We start from the raw sequence: 22,762 nt of genomic DNA on the forward strand, positions 1-22,762 counted from the left end.
AGGGATAAGGAACTCCAATACACCATGGGCATCAGAGCTGAAGTGAAGAGGTACTGGAAGGAGGTCACCCAGGAAAATCAATGTCAGGGCCAAGTTTCTCAGGTTCACAAAGAAATTTCACAAAATATTCTATTCCCTCACTCATGTGGCTAAGGCTGATGTTGCAATCCTTCAAACACCAGCAGGCAATTGCAGCTCTATAACACCTCAGTTGCATTGTCAACACATCTCATACATGCATATACAAACACATGAATGTACATACACACACTTCTAATCCACCACAACAGCCTTTCTATTACAACATGCCAACATTCACTTTCTCTTTGTTTTGCAGGTTAAAATTGTCAGAAACTATAATGCTACCCAGTACTATGATGATGGGTCCACAACTTTACTTCTATACCATTACAACTGTGTTCTCTAATACTTAGGCTGGTATGTCCCAAAGCTGGGAATAAATGCAATGCAATGCTGTAATGGAATTATCTGTATGGATGGCATGCATGTGACAATAATAAACCAATTTACCAATTTAAAGATGCAAAGGTTTTATGGTGTGGAGATGGGGAAAGGGAAGGAAAGAACAAAGTGAAAATCCATAATAGAAAGGAAAGCAGGAATTATTAAATATCAAAAAGGGTGATAACGCAATGTCACAAAGGTTTACAGGAGAAAGTGCAGAAAGTGAAATTACAAAAAGAATTTGAATGGAGAGATGGGAAATGTTGATTCCTCCTTATCTGAATCTGTGGAACTCAATGTCGAGTCCAGAAGGCTGTTATTAATTAAAAGAATAAATAGCCTTTTGTTAGGCTTAAGTACACTATTTATTCTTTATTATACAATATCACTCACCAGTGCATAACATTCTGTATAAAAAAAGCACATTGTATCAATGGTCACACCACATGGTCTGAAGCTGGGGAATAAACAAGCGATTGGGCTATAGATCTTAATCTGGAAGTCTAATTAACAAGCAGTGCTCTGGAAAACAAACAAATCATGGTGGCAGTGATTAGGTAAGTGAAGAAAAAACATACAGTACAAAGGTGTTGGTACTAAATTAGAAAAAAGAACAAACCTAGCTGGTACTGACTGTGCTGTCTGTATGTGAGCACCAATGTACAATTTCAGCCTACAATGCACTGGAAATATGATGCAGAAATGTCCAGAAAATTTAACAAAAATGAAAAAAATATTTGGCAGTTTTCTGAAAAGCATGAGTGCGTAACAAAGGATTAGCTATAAACATTTACGGACAGGATAGTGAAGATTAGATCTCTCACAATGGATGGGAAATAAGTGCGAACAAAAGTAAAAACCTTGACATGATTTTTGACACCTTGAACTGAAATTGAGTTAACAGCTTCACTAACATAAACTCCAAAGCCTGATACATGGAACAGTTAGACTTGTTAACTTTTTTCCCTCCACTTAGTAAAACAGCCAGTAAATGGAGATTGAGGGGAATGGAGGAAGGTTGGCAGCCCGGCTTGTTTAGGACTCAGCACACCTAGGAGTGCAGAAAGCTTTTATCAGGAAGGTGGAGCTCACTTAGTACAAAATTTTAGATACAGTCAGGGCACAGGGCAAAAAGGCAGAACAAATTAAACGCTGAAGGTCCAAATCAGTCCTGAGAAAGGGACCAAGGCTGATGCAATTAAATAACTAAAACAAGAGAATGAAAGCCAAACTAAAAGAACTATGTGGATGACTACATGAATTCATAAGGAGAAAAACTGCCCTATATACAGATTCAACTGCAGATTATTTGGCAATTTGGCCATGGGGAGAAGATTTGTAAATCAATGTACAGGGAAGCAAGCGTGAAGAGAACAATACAAAAGAATTGAAATCAGAACATCCATACCAAGGAAGGTGACAATGTTTTTGAGGACTCACTTGATATTGGAATTGTACATCTGCATATGGTAGCTGGATGTGGCAGTTATCCAAGAAGTGAAATCCATATTGCCATCCAGATCAGAAAAAGAATGAGAGACAAATCTACAACTATAAAATAAAACCAAAACGTTTTAGGCTGTAAGGTAACATCATATCATTCTACCACAAAGTAAAAGAAGTCAGTTCTATGTTTGATGTCACGGAAAATTAAAGATCTAGTTTGAAAAGTTGTGACTAACAACAGTTCATCTCAGTAAACTAGAGTTAATGCAGATTGAAAGTAACACATCTATTGAAAATAATAAACAACAGACTTAATTCAAATATACTTTTATTGACAGTTGGATGCTTTGAAGATTTAGAATGTCGCAATACTGTTAGTCTCCAAATAAAACCAGTAATATATTCTCCATATAAAGAACCAATTGCATTGAAGAAGTTGAAGCCTAAAAAGGAATCCTAAGGCACGGGCAGAAAAGAGAAATACCACAAATCCATAAACCTACACGCCAGGTGAACAGAGTGACAGAGAAACCTACAAATGGGTAGGGACATGCTCAGAGGATCTGAATCAAACAACCAAAGGGAACTGCTACCAAATCTAACTCTGGGAGAAATCATGTTAGAACTGGCAGAGGTCAAAGTTTTCAGCAAACATAATGCCTGAAATGTGTACTGGAGTAAGAAACTTCATGAGAATTTTTCACTGTTAGCGACAGTTAACATGCCACTTCAATGATAGAAGTTCCAACATCTACTTTTGGCTTCAGAGTAAACCAAGACATGTTTAAGCAGAAAGTAGACGAGACCTATAAAAGATTGGAAGGCATAGCAGGTGATATCCATATCTATGAAGTAAATTGCAACGATCATGATGATCATCTCAATGAAGAATTGGAAAGTACCAGAAAGACTTGGCTTAATAAAAACAAGTGCATTATAAAGGAGAAAGAATGTTGGTCTGTTGAAAAGCTAGGCACACCAGACAGAGTGAAGCCAAGCCTAAAAAAGATCACCTCTGGAGCTGAAATTAAAGCACCAAAAGATAAGAAAGAAGAAGTTTGTAAGGCTAATCCCTCACATGCCAGAACATACAGCAAACCTGAGAGAAATATTGAAAGAAAATGCTGAATAGCTGAAGTCACAGTCCTATGAACTGAATTTCAACATACTCAAGGAAATGGTATGCACAGAGACAAGTCTGTCATACCACAAAAAGCAACAGACTTGTCATTTTACAGGTGGGTTCTTCTAATGAAGGCCTGAAAGTAACTTTAGTACAAGATGGTAAGCCAATAGCCTTTGAATCTAAAGCATTCATATCAGCAGAAACAAGACAGAAAGAGAATTATAAGCAGTTGTGTTTGCCTGTAGGAAATTCCACATGTTTCTCTGCAGGAGAAAGCTTGTAATAGAAATTGATCGCTGATTCCTGGAGCAAATCTATAAGAAAAACTCATGAAGACCACCAGCAACACTGCAAAGATTACTCTTGACGTTCAAGAATTCAAATACCATCCAAGAAATGGTACCAATAGATGCAATATCTTGATTGCTGTCACAGGGATGTGTTAGGTGGGAGATCACAGTGTGAAGATTGACTACTAAGTAAATGCAGCATCAACAAAACTGAGTAAAACCAGAGAAGAGGTTGACCAAGGTAAATGGTACCTATGTTCTCTCTCAACAACTAATTCAGGGACAGCCGGAAAAGATGAAATAGCCTCAGCCAGCAATAAGACATTATTGGACAATCTGAGGTAACACCTCACTGGAACATGGTGTTCTATTAACTGGATCCAGAAACATCATACCCAAAAAGAATTACTTCAGAAGATAAATAGCCATATAGGCAAAGATGGGTGTAAACTGAGAGCTAAATTGTCAGTATACTGAATTGGCATGCATAACGATAGGCAGAGGTTTCTTGTTGATGTGCAGAACATGCCAAGTGTACAGAAATTCATAACAAAAACAGATGATGACTATTGAGATATCAAGGCCATGACAAACTGACAAATATGAGCTGATTTGTTCATGTACAATCAAGAACAGTACCTCATAATTGCAGACAATTACTCCTCAGTTGCCATTTATTAGGAAGCTGAAAGATTTGAGAACTGTTGCAATAACCACAGCAATTAAATTCCTCTTTGCAGAACAAGCGATTTCTGGCAAAATGACATGTAATAACTGTGCCCATTTCTAAAGAATTTTAAAAGTAAATTGAGCTCCATAATCATATGTTGTTTTCACATATAACTTCCAAATTCTTTTGGAAAGTTTATGGAGCAATATGCATGAACAATTTCAAGCTAATTTTCATGGCATTCATACCTTGGGTATGTATGCCCATGACAATAAACTTGAACTTAAACTTGATTGTGGCCTTTTTGCCATATGATCCTAGAGGACATGGGTTTGTAGAGAGATACGTCTAGACAATCTTTTTCTTCTTAGGCAGAGCCTTGAGATTAAGGATGACTTGTTTCCACTCCATTTCTGAGGAGTGAAAGATGCCTGCCTCTGATTTGTTTAACGTGGGTTCTTGTTGCACATCAGCTACATCATTGTCTTGGTCCTATGGTATAGACGACAGGAGATCAGGTTTTGCTCTACAAACTTGGCACACCCACATATGTGAAAACACATGTACACAGACACATATGCTCTAAGCACACATAGAAGCACTCAGATAATATGCATTTGGACACAAATATACAATCTTGGATATACACTATTCTCCCAACCCCTCTTTGCTCATCCCCCTGCCCCTTTGTAATGAGATCCCCTTCTTCCTTCAGTATACCTTCCCTAAGAAGAAGAAAGACACAAGAAATCCACAGTCGCTGGAATCTGAAGCAATACACACAAAATGCTGGAGGAACTCAGCAGGTCAGGCAGCATCTATGGAGGGAAATAAAAATGAACCACTTTCACAGAATCTGCATGAAGAAACTGAGGAAAAAGCATGGTAACATCCCAAACACTTGCAGGCATTCTGAGCATCTAAACAGATGCAATCTCCGATGAAATGAGCAAGCCATGTCACGAGGATGTTAGACACAAAAAATTCTGCAGATGCTGGAATCTGGAGCAATAGACAAAAAGTGCTGGAGGAACTCAGCAGGTCAGGCAGCATCTATGGAGGGAAATAAGCAGTCAATGTTTCGGGTCGAGACCCTTCATCAGGACTGGAAAGGAAGAGGGCAGAAGCCAGAATAAGAAGGTCAGGGGAGGGGGAGGAGCACAGGCTGGCAGGTGATAGGTGAATCCAGGTGAGGGGGTGGGGGAGGTAGGTGGGTGGGGGAGGGAGGAAGAAAGAGAATGATGTGAGAAGCTGAGAGGTAATAGGTAGAAGAGGCAAAGGGCTGAAGAAGAAGGAATCTGGTAGGAGAGGGCAGTAGATGACTGGAAAAAAGGGAAGGAGGTGGGGAATAGATGGGCAGGTCATGTGGGTGGGGGAAGGGAAAGAGAAAGGGTGAGGGGGGTCACAGGAATGAGGGAAGACAAAGAGAGGGGGTGGAGGAGGGGGAAGGTGGGGAGGGGTTACCAAAAGTTAGAGAAATTGATGTTGAGGCCGTCAGGTTGGAGACTACCAAGGTGGAATATGAGGTGTTGTTCCTCCAACCTGCGTCTGGCCTCAACATGGCAGTAGAGGAGGCTGTGAATAGACATGTCAGTATGGTAGTGGGATGTAGAATTGAATTGGCTGGCCACAGGGAGATCCTTGCTTTTGCAACAGACAGAGCAAAGATGCTCGAAAAAGCAGTCACCCAATCTGCACTGGGTCTGACCGGTGTACAGGACGCCGCATCGGGTGGTGAGGGAGGAGGTGTAGCACTTTGCACAGTTGCAGGGATAAGTGCTAGGAGGGTGACAGGTGGGGAGGAACGAGTGGACAAGGGAGTCATGGAGAGAGCGATCCTTGCAGAAAGCTGGGGAGTGGGGGTGGAGGGGACGATGTGCCTGGTGGTGGGATCCCGTTGGAGGTGGCAGAAGTTGCAGAGAATGGTGTGTTGGATGCAGAGGCTCGTGGGGTGGTAGGTGAGGACAAGGGGAACCCTGTCCCTGTTGGGGTGGGGGTATGGGGTGAGGGCAGACGTGCGGGAAATGGAGGAGATGCGGGTGAGGGCTGCATTGATGGTGGTGGAAGGGAAACCCTGTCTACTGAAACAAGAGGACATCTCAGATGCCCTGGAATGGAAAGCCTCATCGTGGGAACAGATTTGGTGAAGGTGGAGGAACTGAGAGAAGGGGATGGCATCCTTGCAAGTGACAGGGTGGGAAGAGGTGTAGTCAACGTAACTGTGGGAGTTAGCAGGGAGACAGAGAGATCCAGATGGGGGAGAGAGGTGTCAGAGATGGACCATGTAAATTTGAGGGCAGGGTGGAAGTTGGAGGCAAAGTTGATGAAATTGATGAGCTCAGCATGGGCGCAGGAAGCAGCCCCAGTGCAGTCGTCAATGTAGCGGAGAAAGACAGAGAGCGCTACTGGTGTAGGCTTGGAACATGAACCGACGAAAAGGCAGGTATAGTTGGGGCCCATGCGAGTGCCCATGACTACACCTTTGGCTTGGAGAAAGTGGGAGGAGCCGAAAGAAGAGTTGTTGAGGGTGAGTACCAGTTCTGCCTAACGGAGGAGGCAGTGGATGGGGACTGGTTGGGTCTGTTGTCGAGAAGGAAGAAGAGAGACCTAAGGCCTTCCTGATGGGGGACGGAAGTGTACAGGGACTCGACGTCTATAGTGAAAATGAGGCGGTCAGGGCTGGGGAACTGAAAGTTGTTGCAGCGACGGAGAACATGAGAAGGGTCATGGATATAGGTAGGAAAGGACTGGATAAAATGGAGTCATGGTATGAGGACACGAGTTCAGTGGGGCAGGAGTAGGCAGAAACAATGGGCCTTCTGGGGCAGTTGTCTTTATGGATCTTGGATAGGAGGTAGAAAGAAGCAGTGTGGGGTAGGTGAACTATGAGGTTGGAGGCTGTAGAGGGGAGATCTCCAGAGGTGATGAGGTCAGTGACAGTGTAGGAGACAATGGCCTGATGCTCCTTGGTGGGGTCCAGGTTGAGGGGTAAGTAAGAGGAGATGTCTGAGAGTTGACGTCTGGCCTTGGCAAAGTAAAGGTTACAACCAGACTACAACAGCACTACCCTTGTCTGCGGGCTTACTAGTAAGATTAGGATTAGTAGGGAGAGAGTGGAGGGCAGTGCGTTCAGAGGGGATGAGGTTGGAATAGGTAATGGGAGAGGTGAAGGTGGATTTGTCCACTCGTCCCTCCCCACTGATTACCCTCCTGGCACTTATCCCTGCAACACTGACTGTTTATTTCTGTCCATAGATGCTGCCTGACCTGCTGAGTTCCTAAGAAGAAGAAAATTGTTTTCCTTTTTGAGTTCCTTGCTCTACCCCCACCATGCCCTTCCTCATGCCAGCTACTTGTTCTCTCCCAGACTGAGATCATTCCACAATTCCCAATCAATTCTGCACAATTCTGGGCCTCCATGCATTATTTCCCAACTGATGGAGGTGAGTTCATCCTTTGGGAGTGGGAGTATCTCACTCGACATTCATCCTATCTAATCCTGAGAGGCAACTGAAGGTCAAAACTTGACCTTACTTTGGGTTGCACCTCTTTAGACTGACATGAAATTGCCAACCAAGCTAATAGATGACAGGAAGAACAAGACAGCTTTACCAAGCAAAATACATCCTACACAAGGCCAAAAATAAGTAAGACAATGACTGAATGATGCACAATGAAAGGAAGCCAACACTGCAATAATTAGGCTGAGTCATTACCTGAATTGCGAAGAGGACAGGCAGGCCATATACACAATCTGATTGTGAAAACATGGAACTAAACTAAGGTCACTGATAAATTCATTGCCCGTGATTATACAGCATTGAATCAGAGGTGGGTCAAGAGAGGAACTGCATGCAGTTCTTACGTACAGCAGAGCTGATAGAACAGGAAAAGTTGACAACATCACCAGCAACCCCAGCAGAAATGAGCACAACTTTTACAGCAACAGGAAACAACTACATCACCAAAACAATGTGCCAACTCATCACAGTGAGGAAGTACCACAACCAAGTCAACAAGATGGAGGTGTTTTGTCTTATCACCTAAGTGATAAAGAATCATAGAGTCATACAGTAATATAGCACAGAGACAGGCCCTTTCGCCCAACTTGTCCATCCCAACCAAACTGCCCATCTAAGTTAGTCCCATTTGCCCATGTTAGGCCCATATCCCTGTAAACCTTTCCTATCCATACACTTATCCAGATGTCTTTTAAATGTTGTTATTGTACCTGCCTCAACTGCTTTCTCTGGCAGCTCATTCCATATATGCACCACCGTCTGCGTGAAGAAGTTGCCTCTCAGGTCCCTTTTAAATCCTTCCCCACTCACCTTAAACCTATGCCCTCTGGATTGTGGTCCTCTAGCTGTATTAGATTTTGGGTCTATTCCCCAGAGAATAGAAATTTTCATAGCAAAAATAAACAAAGAGTTAAAATACATTATCATGTGAAAAGACGAAGTCAAAAAGCAACGTGTTAAAATAAAAGGGTGTTAAACATTTCAAGGATAAAGAACCATATTGTTAGGAGCAGGTATGCCATTTTGTACTTGTATTTCAACAGTCATTGGTGCACTATATTCAGTTTGAAGAGAACCCACTGTATCATTCATCAGAGCACATGGTCTGAAGTTGGAAAGCCAGAAGGCCAAATTGACAAACAAATCAAATATTGAAAAACAAAGCAGTCATAATAGCTGCAATGTGCTGAAGTAAGAAGATGATTGTCCTTAAGCTCATGCTGCACTTTGTTGGAACAGTGTTGGAAGTCAAGGACATGGAGATCAGAGCAGGAGTGAGGCAGTAAGTTACAGTAGCTGGAAACTCAGGGTCATACTTGGAGATGCACTAAAAAGTAGTCAACCAATCTGTATTGGGGAAAACACATTATGAGTGGCAAATACAGGATACCAAATTGAAAGTGCTGCAATTAAGTCACAACTTCACATAGAAAGAGTGAGGCTCCTGATGGTGCGAAGGGAGAAGGTAAAAGGGCACATATTATATCTCCTGCAGTGTTATATCACAGCTGATCTGATTTTGGCTTCAGCTCCAATTTTCTCCTGTCCCCCATAACCAAAAATCTGTCAATACCTGCAGTGAATTTATTCAATGGTTTAACTTCTGCGAATTAAAGAATTTCAAATGTAACAATGCCTTCAGAATGCAGAAATGGGAGGGATGGGAAAGATGCATCTGGTGGTGGCATCCTGTTGGAGGTGTCAGAAATTTTGGAGAATGATCCATTGATAGTGAATCAGTTTGGGTAAAAAATAAAGACAGTTCTTTGGTCTTTAAGGGATTCCTGAGTTATGAGGGACAGGCAGGAAAATGGTGCTGCTGCCAAGATTGGATAAGTCACGATCATATTCAAGGGCAGAGCAGGCTTGAGGGCTACTGAGTCTAAATGTGTTTCTATTTCTTCTTTTCTGATCCTGGTTATGAGGATAGGAAGAAGTAGTAAGAACTGAAATGAAAGAAATGTGATGGATACTCTTAGACCCAATATGTAGATAGGAATCCATGACAAGGGTACTTGAGTTGGCAAGTTGGCATTGTCAGTACAGATGCAATCAATGTGGAGAAACTGAAGGGGTGGAAGGAAGTGCTGAAAGGAAGCAAAGAGGGGTGGGGGGGCCGGAGGGGGAGTGTAGTCATGCTAGTTATGTAAGTGAGTGAATTTGTATTAGATAATGGTCATTAACCTATCACCTGAAATGGAAATAGAGGAGACAAGGAAGGGATGGTTCGGAGGTGAACCATATAATGGGGAGAGCAGAGTGGAAATTGGCATCAAAAGTGATGTCTGGTTCAGGGCTGACCAACACAGTCATCATACCAGAAAAAATATGAGAGAGAGGACCTGAGTCGGACTGAAAGAAATAATACTCCTCATATCCTGCGAAGGTACAGACATAGCTTAGATCCAGGTGGGTTCCCATAGCAACACATTGGGCCAAATTGTGCTGGCTGTACAATTACATCCCAGATTTAAATGCATGGTTGTGAGTCTGGGATTGCTCTCTCACTGTTCTCTCCAAGGAGTCCATTGGCAGATGCTAGACTTGTTGCAATTCAATGCATTACACTGGAGAATCACCACCCAGATCCTGAGGACTAGATCCGAAAACACAGTGATTTCCGCAAATTATTAGGAAAAGGTGGAGGAACTGAAGATATTTTTTTAATTATTTTGTTTTGGTTTAATGTTTTAATTATATCTAAGGGTTTTTATATTTTACTTAATTTTGTTTTTTTAACATTTAAAATATTTATGTTCATATTAATAGTTTCTAGAAGACTGTGAATGCCAGAAACATTTAAAATCTTTTAACTTCAAACCAGGTTCGATAGAAGACAAAGCTCAAACTCAACTCTGCCTTCTGTAAAAGCCTGTCAGGGGCTTTCCAAGATAGGCACTTTGTACTATGCTGCCCAAAGCCTCAATATCATTTGAACCTAACCACATGGGTATGAACTTTCAGTAAGATAGAGTAGAAGCAAATAAGAAATAGGAGCAGGATTAGGTTAGATAGCCCATGGAGCCTGCTCCACCATTCAATAGGACCACAGTTGATCTGATTTTGGCTTCAGCTCCATTTTTCTCCTGTTCCCCACAACCAAAAATCTGTCAATACCTGCAGTGAATTTATTCAATGGCTCAGCTTCTCCAGCTCTCTGTGGTAGAGGATTCCAAGGATTTACAGGTCTCCTCATCTCCATCTTAAATAACAGGTCTCAAGTTCTGAAAATAGGTTCTCCAGTTTTAGATTTTGCATAAGGGGAAACACCTCTTCGCATCTAGCTTGTCACTCCAATCAGAATCTTATTATGTTTCAGTAAGATCACTTCTCAGTCTTCTAAGTGAACATAAGCCCAGCCTGCTGAACCTTTTCTCATAAAATGGGTATGAGGCTGCCCTTGAGTGCTGTCTATGTGGAGTTTGCACATACTCCCTGTGACCACATAGAGTTCTCCTGTTACTCTGGCCTTCTCCCACATGCCAAAGGGCGACTGATTGGTAAGGTAATTGACCACTGTAAATTGCTCCAAGTGTAAGTGGGTAGCAGAGAATTCATGTGGGTTTGTGGGGGTGGGAGGGAAGTTGATGGGAATACAGTAAGGTTAAGTGTAGGATTAGTATAAATGGGTGCTTGACAGTTGGTACAGACAAAGTAGGTCAAAGAACCTCCATGCTGTTTGACACTCAATGACTCTTGAGACAATCCTTTATCCCTGGAATCAACCTCATGAACATTCTCTGAACTTCCTTTAATGCAAGTGTATTCCTCCTTAAATAAGGAGACCAGAGTTTAAGCCTATACTCCAGATGTGATATTACCAATACTCTGTACGGTGTAGTGTTCCATCTCCTTTTCAATAAAAGCCAACACTCCATTTGCATTCCCAATTATTTGCTGCACTTGTATGCTATCACTCCATATTTCATGCACAGGGATACCCAGAGCCCTCCGTATTACAGCATTCTGCAGTTTCTCTCCGGTAATATTCTGTTTTTCTATTCTTCTTACAAGAGTGGAAAATCTTACATTTCCCTCCATTAAACTCCATCTGCAAATGTTTTAATACTCGCTTAACCTATTTATATCTCTTTACAGGGTATCTTTGTGTCCTCTGCATAACTTGATATCTTTGTACTGTTCGCATATTTGGCTACGATGCACACAATCCCTTCATTAAAGTCATTAATAAATGAGATGAGGTCCCATTATTGGTCTCTGCGGCACCCCAATAGTTACAGTTTGCCAATCTGAAAATTACCCAACTTTGTATTTTCTTTGGTTAGCCAATCCTCTCTCCTTGCTATTATGTTGTCCCTCAATGCTATGAGCACTTCATATAAAAACCTTTTATATTGCACCTTATCAAATGCCTTCTGAAAACCCAAATACACTCCATCTGCTGGTTCCCCTCCATCCTTCTGCTCATTACACCCTCAACTATTACATTTGCCACCATGATTCCCTTTTCATAATATGAGTTGTTTTCTCACTTTCCCAGATATGAAGCAGGGTCTTTGATCTGAAACATTAACTCTCTTTTCCTTTCCACAAATATTGAGTGACCTGCTGAGTGTTTCCAGCATCCCCTCTTTGTATTTCAGATTTCCAATATCTACAGTTTTTCAGTTTTAATGTTGACTCTGCTTGAATGTATGATGATTTCTAACTGTCCTGTTACTAGTTCCTGAGAGTATTTTCCTAGCAATACATGTTAGACTCACTGGCTAATAGGTTCTTGTTTACTGTCTCCCTCCCTTTAAATGAGACATTACCTTTGTGGTTTTCCAGTCTGCTGGAACCTCTCCAGAATCTAGGGAATTTTGAATGATCACAATCAATATAGGTCTACTTCTTTTAAGACCCCAAGGTGCAGACCAACTGGAAAAATGGGCCAGAAAATGGCAGATGGAATTTAATGCAGACAAGTGTGAGGTATTATATTTTGAAAGGACAAATCAAGGTAGGACATACACAGTAAATGGTAGGGCACTGAGGAGTGCGGAGGAACAAAGGGATCTGGGAGTTCAGATACATAATTCCCTGAAAGTGGCATCACAGGTAGACAGGGTTGTAAAGAAGGCTTTTGGCATCCTGGCATTCATAAATCAAAGTATTGAGTATAGGTGTTGGGATGTTATGGTGAGGTTGTATAAGACATTGGTGAGGCCTGATTTGGAGTATTGTGTGCAGTTCTGGTCACCTAACTATAGGAAGGATATCAGTAAGATTGAAAGAGTGCAGAGAAGATTTACTAGAATGTTGCCAGGTCTTCAGGAGTTGAGTTACAGGCAAAGATTGAACAGGTTAGGACTTTATTCCTTGGAGCATAGAAGAATGAGGGGAGATTTGATAGAGGTTTACAAAATTATGAGGGGTATAGACAGAAGTAAATGTGAGTAGGCTCTTTCCACCTAGATTAGGAGAGATAAGTACGAGAGGACATGGCTTTAGGGTGAAGGGGGAAAGGTTTGGGGGAACATTAGGGGGAACTTCTTCACTCAGAGAGTGGTGGGAGTGTGGAATGGGCTGCCATCTGATGTGGTAAATGCGGGCTCACTCTTAAGTTTTAAGAATAAATTGGATAGATACATGGATGGGAGAGGTCTGGAGGGTTATGGACTGGGTGCAGGTAAATGGGACTAGCGGAATAAAGTTTTGGCACAGATTAGAAGGGCCAAATGGCCTGTTTTCTGTGTTGTAGTGTTCTATGGTTCTATCAGGTCCAGTGGACTTGTCAGCCTTTAGTCCTATTAGAGTGCCTGTTATCTAGTCTCTAGTGAAAGTGATTGTTTTAAGTACCTCCCACCCTTTTGCTTTTGGATTTTCCACTATTACTAGGAGGTTTTTAGTATCTTCTATCATGAAGACAGATACAAAACATGTTTTCAAAGCCTCTGCTGTTTCCTTATATTTTTATTATTAATTCCCCAGTCATAGAGTCATATAGCATGGAAACAGGCCCTTTTGCCCAACTCGTCCATGCCAACTGTGTTGCCCAATGAGCTAGTCCCATCTGCCGGCGTTTGGCCCATAATCCTCTGAACCTCTCCTATCCATGTACTTATCAAGATGGCTTTTAAATGTTGCTAATGTGCCCACCTCAGCCACTATTTCTGGCAGCTCATTCCAAATATGCATCACCCTTTGCATTAAGAAGCTGTCCCTGATGTCCCTTTTAAATCTGTCGTCTCTATCTTGAACCTATGCCCTCTTGTTTTTATCACCTTCTCCCTGGGAAGAAGACTATGTGCTTTCACCCTGTCAATGCCCCTCATAAGATCATCTTATATACCTCTATCAGGTCATCCCTCAATCTCCTATGTTCCAGGGAATAAAAGTCTAGTCTATGCAACCTCTCCTTGTAATTAAAGCCCCCAAGTGCAGCCAACATCCTACTAAACCTTTTCTGCACTCTTTATATATCTTTCCTATAACAGGCGACCAAAACTGTACACGATACTCCAAGTGCGGCCTCACCAATATCTTATATAACTGCAACATAACTTCCCAACTCCTATACTCAATGCCCTGACTGATGAAGGCCAACGTGCCAAATGCCTTCTTCATCACTCTATCTACCTATGACGCTGCTTTCAGTTAACTATGCACTTACACTCCAAGGTCCCTCTGTTCCATAACACTCCCCAGGGCCCTACCATTCACTGCATAAGTCCTACCCTGGTTTGGTCTCCTAAAATGCAATTCCTCACATCGTCCGAGGGACCAATACTTACATTAGTTACCCACTTCCATTTTTATATTTTTGTAAAGCTCTTACAGTCTGTTCTGATAATTCTTGCAAGATCTACTTTCTCCCCCTTTATTACTTGTTTAATTTAGACCACAAGCATGTGGCCAGACAAATATAGGCAAGTGGGTGATAATTCTGGGCAGATCACCCAGTCCTGAACCATCTTGTTCCTTTGTTTAGAAGAAGTGAGTAGAGTAAAAGGAAATGTTGCTCAAATAGAGAACAATTTCAGGCAGGCTGAGGAGAGTGAGCGATGGAGGGAGCCTCATTAGACCTCTCGTTCAAAGATAGAGGAAAAGAAGGATTGGGTGAGGAGTTTGGGGCCAGGAAAATGGAAACTGGCAAAAGGCCTTAAAAGTGTTAGAAGTTGGGAGTAGAACAGAACTCTTCAGCTCATGTGCACAACTGATCTGGTGGAATAAAAACAGAAAATGCTCTAAATACTCAGCAGGTCAGGGAACATCTCTGGAAAGAGAAACAGTCAGCATTTCAAGTTTGGGACCCTTCATTATAACTGAGAAAGAGTGATGAAATGGGAAGTGCTGGGTATGTTATCTCAAAGATTGTCAAACTCTCTCATTGCAAAGCTGGTTGCAATATTGCAATAGGGAGCATGACAAGATGGAGGTTGGCGAGGGAAGGGCGAGGGGATGAGTTTGGTAGCAATACATGAAGAGTTAGCAGACAAATGGAAGTTACGATTTGGATGAATGTGCAGCCATGCATGTAGGGGTAGAGAATTGGCAGAGCGACTCGACAGTTGATGGAACCTTGGACAGAGATCCTGAAGTGCTTTAATAGGCTGAATCTTAGAAAGAGGGAAAAAGTTGAGAATTTGATGCAGTAAGGAAGGAGGTGCTGCACTAGATCATGCAGTATTGTCCATGTTTCAGAAACAAAATACTGCCAATATTGAAAATGTGAAATAAAGCAAAATATTGGAAACACTCGGATCAGGCAGCATCTGTGGAAAGCAAAACGGTTGATGATTGGGTACTTCTGCTCATTGAACCAAAATGCTTCACTTTCCACAGATGCTGCCCAACATGCTGAAAATTTCCAGTGTTTAATATTTTAGTGCAGATGCTTTGCTGTGGATTTCACTGACTCAACCAACCCCTACATATTGCAGCTATAACACATTTCCTGGCCTACCATTTTAATCAATATTTAATTTAAAAATTAAATTTATTCTGCTTTTATTTGTTTTGATATTCAGCTTGCTTTGTAACTAGTTTGATAGTTAAAAGTTAAATGTTCTATTCTACTTTTATTTATATTTTAGTCTTTTATAAGCTGTACATGAAAAACATTAGCTTACACTGAGCGCAAGAAATATTTGAATATTTCATACCTGAAACTAACATAAACCACCAGAGCTGTTGGTGGTAGAAAGTGGCACATGTGTACCCTTCTGCACTGAATTCCCATGCTTGTGAATTCCTTACTTTTGAATTCTACTGAAGCCACACTGTTTAAATTGCAGTCTATATGAATCCATTCACTTACAAACATCTTTCAGTTCACAAAATTCCCCAGTACAGCTGAAGTCCCCCAGACCAAACCTCTGCTGAGGATAATTGGTATTTATCTAGGCAATCAGTTACAGCTTACCACCTAAAAGATTTTAAAGGCAAGCAGCATGTTTGTTAAGAAATAGCACCTTGAAAGAAACAAGGGAATGTTAAGTTAAATTCTAACTGTATAGCTACATATTTAGGAATTCTTGTTACAAATCTACAAGGGTTTTTATGAGGCCACATCTGAAGTATTGTGCACAGTTTTAGTCTCTTTATTTAAGAAAGTTGACTTAGGTGAGTTGTAATGGTTTTAGTCCTGCAATGAGGGAGTTGTCTAATGCAGAATGATCGAGCAAAATGGGTATATTGAGAGCAAAGATGTGCGAGAATGTTTCTCTTGGTGGGGGGGGGGTGGGGGTATGGTGCAATTGCCATCTACAACTTGGGGGTATGGTCTTAAAGTAAGGGACTACCCATTCAATTAAGAAGAATTTCATATTGCAGAGGGGGAAGATTCTTAGAAGTTCTTTATTCCTGAGAGCTATGGATGCAAAACCATTAGGTATATTCAAGGCTGAGATAAACAGGCTTTTGGACTACAGGGGAATCAAAGGATTTAAGCGATTGGGCAGTTATGATCTTATCAAGTGGTGGAGTCAGCTTGAGGGGTCATATGGGCTTCTCCTGCTCCTATTTCTTATGATCTTAAGATAGATTGGAGAAGGACCTGGGAGTGAACCCTTAAGGCAAGCCAGTACTTGGTGCGTGTCAGAGAGAAAACAAGGTGTTAGTTTGTATAAAATGGATGGAATGTAAATGAAAGAAAGGGGATCTGCCACTATATTGGCGTTGGTCATGCTCTATTTACAATACTGAATGCTTTTCTAGAAAGAATGTCATTGACTGCAAAAAGGTGGATACCTGCAAGAATGACAAGGGACCTGGTGAATTAAATGTGAAAGGGTGAAAGAACTGGGAATCAAAATAAAAACTGCAGAAGCTGTTAGTCCAGAATAAAAACAAAACTTGTTGGAAACACTCATCAGGTTAGGAAATATCTATAGAAAGAGAAACAAAGTCAACATTTCAGGGTGAAGATCTTTCATTACAACTGGGAAAGAGAGAAAACAAGTTAGTTTAATTGCAGAGAAAGTTGGGAAGAGATGGATTGGACAAACAGGATATCTCTGAGAAGGTGATGCCAGGGTTATTGTGATGAAAAGCTGTTGAAGCCATCTGGTAGATAAGTTAATGAGGGTTTTTGACTTGAAGCCTTTACTGTGTTTTTCTTTTCACAGATGCTGCTGATCTGGTGAGTGTTTCCACATTTTTTTTTGTTTCTATTTTATATTTGAGAGAATTGAGACTCTTGTTTGAGATAACTAGATGAAAAGTTTATTTTCAAGACTGGTATTAACTGAGAATATTCATTCTCAGCTGGGAAACATCAATTCTACTAAGATCGTGATTAATATTAGAACTGTTCACTAAGGATGATTTTTAGACATAAGTAATTTAGAGTTCTTCAATGTAAAATTGGGAAGTATCCTACAGAGAAGACAGATTATTGAATGTCGTTGTCAGGGTAGCAGGTGGATTCAATGACTTCTTTCATCCTTCTAAGGCAATTTTTTATTCTCTTAGTTTGAGCAATGTAGTTGCAATTTATTCTGTTCGGCTTCAATGTTCAGGCATATAATCAGAGGTTTATGGACGTCATTTGTGAATCTGCACACATCCACTGTAACTGTATATCAACAACTGGTATTCAAGTATATACTAAATTTGGGCAGCGTAACGGGCACAGCTCATAAAGCGTCTGCCTTACGAGCTGCTAGTGACCTGGGTTCAATCATGACCTGCGAGGTCTGTGTGAGATTACACAGTCTCCCAATGACTACATGGGTTATTCCCATAAACGAAAGATGTGAAGGTTAGTGAGTTAATTAGTCACTGTAAATTGCTCCTAGTGTGTAGTGAAATGTGGAATCTGGGGGCAGTTGGAGGGAAAGAGGAGAGATTACTGGGAAAATTAATGAGGAAATGGGATTGCTCCATAAACTGATGTAGACTTGAAGGGCTGAATGGTCTTCTATGTAATAAAGCAATATGGAAATATATGCAATATGTTGGTAATGGTCCTATTTGAAAAAACACACAGTCATGTTTGTTTTTATTAACACAATAGCAATTTTTGCAAGAGAAACTGCCATTCAATAGACCTGATAATAACCTTTTGTTATGTTTAAGTTTTTCCAACCAATGTAACTATTTTGCCCTTTCTTGTTTAGTGATAGCTCCTGATGTGTGATTTGTCTGTTGTAAAAAAACATGATGGGTGAATGAAGTCCAGAGGAAGGAGATGGGAAGTTAATATGATTTGAAAGGAATAAGAAACTGTAATCAACAAAAGGAAGGTGAGAGCAAGTGAAATACAGGAAGAGAGTCCTGACAAAATGTAGTCAGTAGAAAAAAGAAACTGCAATATAACCTGGAGTGGATGCTTATATAAATGACTCAAAAATGAAATAATGTGCTCTACTCTAATAGCTTCAGTGTAAAGCACAACATTTTTAAGGTGTTTGACAGGGAAGATGTGAAATTGATGTTTTTCCTGGTTGGCTGAGTGATGCAGTAGCAGGTGCTGCAGCTGCACAGCTCCAGCGACCTGGGTACAATCCTGACCTCTAGTGCTTTCTGTTCAGTTTGCACATTCTTCCTGTGACTGCATGGGTTTTGTCCAGCTGCTCCTCTCACATCCCAAAGACATGCCGGTTGGTAGGTTAATTGACTGCTGTAAAGTACCCCCACAGTAAGGTGGGCAGCAGGAGGATCTGAGTGAAGTGATTGGCATGTGAGAGAAAATAGGTTACATTGAAGTAAGTGGGGGAATGATATTCATAGGATTGCTCTGAAAGCCAGCATAAATTCAATGGGATGAATGGCCTGATTGGGAAAGATCCTCCAAATCATGGTGGGGTGAACTGCTGGGTGTCTGTCAGAGCAGCTGGGTTCAGCTGCTTATCATCGTCATAGGCCATGAACACACACTGCTATTCTGAGACTGTATTACATCCAGTCACATATTTGACTGTGTATTTGAAAAGACCACAGTTTAGGGAAATAGAAGAGATCAGAAGCCAATCACACCCTGGGTGTGCTGACCTCACACGAGTAGACCACTGGACAGGTGGGCTCTTGATGGCAAGCACCAAGAAATCTCCAGCAAGCATACACTGTAGTATAAGAGGTACAGACAGGTTAGCTACAGAAACGAGAAATTGAAACTAGAAACTACAGAAATTGACAGCCACAGGGCAACTATCTGAGTACAGGATGGAGACAGACAATGGCTACAACAAAGCAAGATACCCTGAGAAAAGAGCCACAGCTGCTCTAGGAGCGTGCAGTAAAAGATGAAAATGAATGCCTTCAGGAGCTGGCCGGACTCAGGAACTTACGGTTTTGTGATGCTTTGTAAGTGAATTAAACCAAACTCTATCTGCGAAGAGAAGATTGACCTGTATTTCAGCAGGTGAAAGGTGTATTTTGGAAACTGCAGAAATGTGGATAATGTTCATACCCTTGGAAAAAGAAAAGCTTTTAATGTAATGAACTTGAGGACACTGAATCGAATCCTCAGATGAAGCTGTAAGATGCACAAAAACAGATATCTGATACTTGGGAAATGCCAGAGCAGTCATCAGCTGAACAGATGGGAAAACAGAAGGTTTCAGATGAGAGTATCCAACAACATGGTCTAGTACAGAGCAAAGCAGTGCTTGAGAAGAGGAACTTAAAATGGAGCCCCAACAGTTCAGAGAGGCAGCAAAGAAAAAAAACACTCAAGGAAGGTTCAAGCTGCACTGTGAACTAGAGAAAAACTGATGCAGGCATGCAACTGAGTGAAAACATTATTTGTCAAGAATCTTCCACACAAAATGACGCTGCCTGATCTTCAAGGATGCTAAAGGCATTATAGTTCTTGGTGTAGGATCTTGGACGTTGTACTTATTGAATAGGGGACTGAGTGATAATGAAATCAGTATTGGAATGGAGCCAAGATGCAGAAGTTGAGGGTCTGTCCATGGTTATCCATGTTGTAAAAAGCATATTTAAAATGAAGGATAAGAAAGCATGTCAAGATTCAAAGGTGCTCGTCACACATGAAATGCCATTAAGGATGAACATGAACACGTTCAACATCATTTGGGAAAAGCTGAAGGCGACCACAACTTGTGGTTGAGGACAATTTAAAACTAACCATGTCCAGGAATGGGGATAGTATAGCGGAATTAAGGGCAGAAAGAAATCCAGTGAGAAGAAAGAAGTCTCAGTGAGAAGGAGGTTGATGGAAAAAGGCTAATGGAAAACAAGAGATAAGCACTGAATAAATGAAGGAAGTTTAAAGATAACATGGAACATAACTTCCCTCATTCAGGTTACCCTTCATGTTTCAGATCAATGCGCTCAGGGAACTTTCAGTTAAAAACACCTACAATTCATGAAAGAAGGCCCAACAGTTTCATTCATATTTGGGCAATAGTAAAGCAACCCCTAGGCAATCAATAGATCATGGGCCCTCTCAATGTGCTGCTGCCTCAGCGCAGCAAGAAATGTTCTGGTGGAGGTAGAGGCCAAGATGCATGTCTCAAACAGGTAAAGCAATGGATGGTTCCACAGCAAAGGATCAACAAGGAAAGATGAGCACAGTTTAAGGATTGGAAGAGAAGTCAGAATGCAAAATAGTGTGAAACCAAAAGCAAGACAATTGCAAATTCGCATAAACAACCAAAGTAGACTTTTATTCTTGAGATCATTTTATCCAGTAATTTATCAAAATATATTGTATAATACATGCATTGAAGTTATTAACCGTTGCTATTAAATTTTGTGTCAAGCTTCATGTGAACCAGTGCACACGAGTGACACCAAGAAAGTGGTGATTCAGGTCACCTAACACAAGATACTCAAAGTTATGAAAGATACCTGTTAATTCAACAATCATAGAGAAGGATGCCAGATTAAATGGGTGCAAGATTACATGAAGAGATGGTTTACTGGAATCACTAAATGCACAAACTAGAAACTTCAGAGATATTATGTAGAGCTTGCAGTGAAGAGTTTAATAAACAAATGGTTAAGGTTGAGTAAATTCATGATTGCCTTAATTTATAATTGGATATTAATGTAAATAGTTAACCAGTTGTACAACTTCAGTATATAAATGTTTTAATCTATTTTATATTTCATTTCCTTTTTTTGAGGAGAAGCAGTACAGTATTTGTTTGTATAGGGTACCTTTTAAGAACAGCTTTTTTAAACACATGGTATGACTGATACATTATTGTATCAGACACCGGAGACACAAGAGAATGCAGATACTAGAATATGGAGCAACACAAAAGGCGCTGGAGGAACTCAGCGGGTCAGGCAGCATCTATGGAGGGAAATGGACAGTCGATGTTTTGGGACAAGACCCTTCATCTGGACCCACTGAGTTCATCCGGCACCTTTTGTGTTGCTTGTATCAGATATTGCTGTTCAGTTAAGAGTAAATGCCTTCAATAAACAATGCTCTGTTTCTAGCTCTATATCTCTGTATTCACCTATGCTTGCAATAGCATAAAGAAACCCACTGACGTAATATCTTGTAATAAAAGACCCCAGCAATTTGATCTGGATTATTTTGTTTTACACTTCAGAACAACAATACCAAATCTGCATCCGTCAAGCAGATTCCTCACCTCACCTCACCACCCAACTTAACTGGCAATAATAGAATTACTTTAATTTCAGTTCCCTAGTTAGCTATTCTGAAGAGCTGATATTTTTTCCAAAAGAATATTACTCATAAAATTTGCAATTTTTATAATATAGGTGTTCCTTTGCCATCATTCACAGTATTTAGCATATATTACATTGCTTACAATACATATTATGAATGTGACATCAATTTTTCTTTCCTTAGCATTCCATCTGCCATTAGTTTGTAAGGGTTTGTACAGAGTGTCCAGCCCCTCGGTGTCCAATGGCAGGATGACACTGTGGCCTCTCCTCATACAGCCTCTGCAGTAGTAATGTGTTCTTCAGCATGTAGTCCTACACCTTGGAATATGGAAGTCTGCAGCCTGCAGTTGTGGGCAACTCCTTACACTACAAAACCAGTAGGTTTCAGACTAATCAAAGTGCACCTTTCATGGTGTTGATAATTCTCCAGTAACAGTGGATGCTTGTCTCAAGAGTCTTGTGTTTTGCAATTGCTTAGGATGCACCTTGACTAAGACTACTGCTGCCTTATCAAGAGCAACACACAGAAAATGCTGGAGGAACTCAGCAGGTCAAGCAGCTTCTATGGAGGGAAATGAACAATTGACATTTTGGGATGAGACCGTTTATCAGGACTGCTTCTTTGTCATACCTTCTTGGAAAATGTACACTTCATAAGGAGACAAATGATAGCCTCATTCCCAATAAAACTGCCTTGAGAGTCGTGTATGGTAGCACTGAGACCCTGGGTTTGCATGAAGGATCTGATGGAGACTGCCCTTCTCACCAAAAGCCAAACAGGGTCTCAGTGCTTGTTTGAAAGATCTGCTGATAAGGCATTCTGCCAAATAAACTTCAAAAGTCTGCTCGGGGAACCATCAGACAGGATCCACCATCTGCTATGTACACAGGACCCCAGGTTATTTATTCCCTGCAGACTATTGTAATCTTGTGGTCAACTGTGATCTTCTACAGAGTGTGGATCCCTGTCACTGCAGCCACTGGACACAACTGGGTTCAGAATAAACTGGGATGGCATGCTGGAACTTTTCACTGCCAGGGTGAGACAGTGATTCCAATGAATGAGCTTTCACTAATACTTACAGTGGAATAACTACACTGAGAACCGCGACCTTCTATTGCTCGCCATCCCCCGGACGTCAATGCAATCATTCACACGGAGAGAGCACGGTGCCCTCCA

The 22,762-nt window shown here is 41.1% G+C and overlaps 1 protein-coding gene and 1 long non-coding RNA gene across 2 annotated transcripts in view; one reads left to right on the forward strand and one right to left on the reverse strand.

Moving 5' to 3' along the window:
• tma16 (translation machinery associated 16 homolog) overlaps positions 1-22,762 on the forward strand; it is a 96,009-nt gene that overhangs the window by 51,854 nt on the left and 21,393 nt on the right. The gene's annotated exons all lie outside the window — the stretch shown is intronic.
• LOC127567339 (uncharacterized) lies at positions 872-22,691 on the reverse strand. The gene is made up of 3 exons (XR_007955862.1): positions 22,666-22,691; positions 1,906-2,016; positions 872-987 (listed from the first exon to the last, which is right to left on the reverse strand). It is a non-coding gene; the product is annotated as an uncharacterized LOC127567339 (long non-coding RNA).

Source organism: Pristis pectinata, chromosome 2, assembly GCF_009764475.1.
Source record: "Pristis pectinata isolate sPriPec2 chromosome 2, sPriPec2.1.pri, whole genome shotgun sequence".
In the NCBI taxonomy this organism is placed as follows: Eukaryota; Metazoa; Chordata; class Chondrichthyes; order Rhinopristiformes; family Pristidae; genus Pristis; species Pristis pectinata.